The following is a 4,222-nucleotide window of genomic DNA, read 5'->3' as shown; positions in this document are numbered from 1 at the left end:
TCTCGGAAAAAAAAAAAAGAAAAAGAAAAAAAAAGAGAGAGAGTCACTCTCTCCCTTCCCAGCCCAGCCACAGGGGATCAAACACAAGGCTCCTTGGTTTTCTTTTTGTTTTGTTTCCTTTTTGTGGAGCCTCCTCTGCCCGGCTCCCTGTTTGTTTTTAAAGCAGGGTCTTGCTGTGTAGCCCAGACTGGCTTTGACTCTTGGCAACCATCCTGTGCTGCCTCCTAGGAGCTGTAAAGTATCCCTGAGCTGGGGGAGTAGCTCAGCTGGCAGAGTGCTTGCCAACCATACCAAGGGACCCTGGGTTCCATCTCTAGAACCATATAAAAGCAGATGTGGTGGTGCAAGTCTATAATCCTAGCATTTGGAAAGTGGATGCAGAAGGAGCAGAAGTTCAAGGTCAGCCTCTGCTATGTAGTGAGTCTGATATCACCTGGCTAGAGAATTTGCCTCAAAAGAAAAAAAAGTGGGGGTGGGGGAGGATGCCACCATCTTGGACTTGTTTGTTTGTTTGTTTTTTTGTTGTTTGTTTGTTTTTATTTTTGTTTTACTTTATATTATCTTCTTTTCCATGGTCCCAGAGATTGGACACCGGTTTTAAGCTGCCAGGCAAGCACTAAGTCACAGACCTGCAATCCTTTTCGTCTAATGAGATCTTTCTCAGAAATCTGCTATAGTAAGGTATAAAAAACAAAACAAAACAAAACAAACAAAAATTCTGCTCAGCTGGAGGTGACAGAATCTATGAGAAGTGCTTTGGGACAAAATAAAAGTTTTAAACTCTTGTTCCAAGTGACTTTGTTGATCTAGCCATGCTTGGATCAAGATCCCATCTGCTCCAAGGTGGGGTCAGGGTCTTCTCACCTATTCTGTCTCAGGGAAGACCTGAGGCTGCCATGCTTCCCTTTGTGTTTGGGACTGGGTCTCACTGTGTAGCCTCCTGGGCGCAGGGACATAGAGGTGTGTCTCCACAGCCAGACTCAAGTCTCAGCTGCAGAGTTCTATAAGCTGGGCTGGGTGATTCAAGGCCGTAATCCCAGCACTTGGGAGAGTGGGGGTGAGGGGCATTTGAGGACTTGATGCCAGTGGACAAAATATGACAAAGCAGAAAACAAACCCACAAGCAAAGAAACTGTGAGATCAACCTGGTTCAAGGAATCACCCGGTTGTCGTCCAAAGGAAGCGGCAGAAAACTGATTCCAGCCATGTGGACCAGTACTCTTCTCAGGGAGAACTCTGAAATTGGCATCTTTCACATAGTTCCCAGATGGCATGGATGCCCTAAGAATCGAGAGACACTCGACTGGGAAAGGCTGAGAGGTGAGGAGGTGGAGATCAAATTTATGTGACTGGTGCAGAGCCACTCTTTTCCCAAGACACTGGGGGCCCCCTTTGCCCACTTCATACGAGGAACGAGTTGGGATCCAATTGCCAACTAAGGCTAACTCAAGGTCATCTTGGCACCACTCCCTGTCTACAAAACTGTGCAGACTAATCTCCAAGGACAAGCACCCCCTTATGCCCCTCAGGAACTTTGTACAGTGTTTAGACTTCTTCTCCAAGGGCTCCCAGCATTTAAATGGCGCTTATTATGGTCACTTTTCCTGAAATTAGAAAAATTCAAAAATAGTAAATCTGTCACAAACAGGCAATGACTGTTTCTGTGAGTTCAACCACTGAGCAGCAAAGCCTTCTTTGTGCTGAGAATCAACATTATTTTACTTTGGGACTCTTGCCCGGATTTCTGTTAATTCGTTCACACATGCTTTCTCCTCCCAGTCTTGTGACTCGATAAAATCATCTCAGCTGGGTCAGGAAACAAGAAGAAATGTCAGAGGTAGACCCAGCAGTCTCTTACGTGGGCACTGGCCTCACCCGAACATTGAAAGGTTCCCTATTTCAAACACTTCCCAGGGCAGGAACCTCCTTCTCAGGCTATGCCGGGGTTCACCCAAGCAAGCACAACTCTCCTGTTGTAATTGTCCATTGTGCATAACAAATCTTGCCCAAACTTTGTCTACCATTTTATTGCTCTTTTTGCCTGCAGCTCATCTGCACAGGCTGAGAGATGTCAATGGGGGAGGGGGGGCTGCAGCATCTGGGGACTTTACCTAGACTGAGAAGGCCGATGTGGACCATGCACAGGTGTGTCTGCCCCTGGCTGCCTGTGTGTGTGGTGTGTGTGTGTGTGTGTGTGTGTGTGTGTGTGTGTGTGTGTGTGTGTGTGTGTACCACCCACAGTGCAGTGGCTGGGGCTGGAGAGGTCAAATTCTCATAGCAAGAGATCTAAAGAGAACTCAACCTTCTAAAGAGTTCTAAAGGTACCTTGAGCAAGGTACCTATGGCTGTAATCTCAGCTTTCCAGAGGGAAGGTTGAGTGTAGTCTGAACGACATGGTGAACTCCAGGCAAGCCTATGTTACATAGCAAGACCGTGTCTCGAAATCCACTAATTATTTGCTGCTTAAAAACATTTTATTTTATTTTATTTTATTTTATGGGTATTTTGCTTTAAGTATATATGTGTACCACATGTATGCCTGGTGCCTGAGGAGGCTAAAGGGAGTATTGGATCTTCTGGATCTACAGTAATAGATTCACCGTGTGAATACTAGGAATCAAACCTGGGTTCTCTGCAAGAACAATAAATGCTCTTACCACTGAGCCATCTCTCCAGCCCCCATTTGTTAATTTAAAAAAATTCTACAATATGTTTTTGTCATATTCTTTCCCCTCCCCCAGCCCCCTTAGGTCCTCCTTGAAGGGCTAACAGGCCTGAGCGTTGCAAACATGACCCCAGCAGTTTTTGCCATTTCCCCTTCCCTCACCCTTGCTAAACTGTTAGATTATGTTTTTAAGGTTAGCCCCCAAGGTCTATTCCCTTATTTGGCCACTGACTCCTTTCTGGGACGAAACACTCAAGGTCTAGCAGTCTAAGTTCATTGTTTGGCCACATTGGCTGACCTGTCCAAGCAGGACTTACCAGCTCGCTCACCCTAGCACAGACTTCCCTTTTTTTCTCCTTAAAAACCCACTCTGTTGGCGCCACTCTCCTGAGAGCAGACGCCCGGTACCCGAAGCCCTAAATAAAAGCCTCTTTGCTCTTGCAAAAAAAAAAAAAAAACCCACTCTGTTAAAAAAACAAAACAAAACAAAACAAAAAAACAGAAAACAAAAACAAACAAAAATACCACTTGCTGTCTCTCTTTGTCTGACCCAGGGGGAGTGATCCTCCATCCCTTCTTCCCCAACTCCTCCTACCTACCTGCACCTCTTGTCCCTAGGGGTAATAAATCACCTTTGTGCTGAGAGTTTGGTGTCTGGGTGTGTTCTGTAGTGACTCTGAGGGGCCCCTTACATTCCTAACCTTCATATCCACCCAACTTCATCGTCTCTGTCTCTGTCTCTCTCTCTGTGACTGTGTCTGTGTCTGTGTCTGTCTCTGTCTCTCTCTCTTTGCCTCTCTCTCTTACACACACACACACACACACACACACACACACCAACAAGTATCATAAGCTTGGTAGAGATGACATGCACCTTTAGTCCCAACACTTAGCAGCACAGAGGTAAGTGGATTGCTGTGAATCAGAAGCCAGCCTGGCTGGGCAGTGGTGGCTCACGCCTTTAATCCTAGCTCTTGGGAGGCAGAGGCAGGCAGATTTCTGAGTTCGAGGCCAGCCTGGTCTACAGAGTGAGTTCCAGGACAGCCAAGGCTACACAGAGAAACCCCGTCTTGAAAAAAACCAAAAGAAAAAAAAAGAAGAAGAAGAAGAGGAAGAAGAAGCCAGCCTGGTCTACAGAACGGCCAGGACTCTACAGAGAAAGCCTGTCTCGAAAAACCAAACAACAACAACAATAAAACACACACACACACACACACACACACACACACACACACACACACACACACCTGTCCAGCAATGATGGAACATACCTTTAACACCAGCACTAGGAGGCAGAGGCAGACAGATAGAAGCTAGCCTGGTCTACAGAGTGAGGATAGCCAAAGTTACACAGAGAAACCCTGTCTCAACACCCGCCCCCCAAAAAAAACCCCAAAAATGAAAATGAAAATTTAAAAAAAGACAACATAAACAATATTAAATTAATACTCCTCTCTTGTTCCTAAACCCAAATACTCTAACCTCATAAATTCACCCTAAAATTCCATTTATAAAAGGAAAAAAAATTTTTTTTTTTTTTTTTTTTTTTTTTTTTTT

This window comes from Mastomys coucha, unplaced genomic scaffold (genome assembly GCF_008632895.1).
Source record: "Mastomys coucha isolate ucsf_1 unplaced genomic scaffold, UCSF_Mcou_1 pScaffold23, whole genome shotgun sequence".
NCBI classification, from domain to species: Eukaryota; Metazoa; Chordata; class Mammalia; order Rodentia; family Muridae; genus Mastomys; species Mastomys coucha.
The sequence above is the reverse complement of the archived record's forward strand: the minus strand, read 5'-3'. Positions refer to the sequence as shown.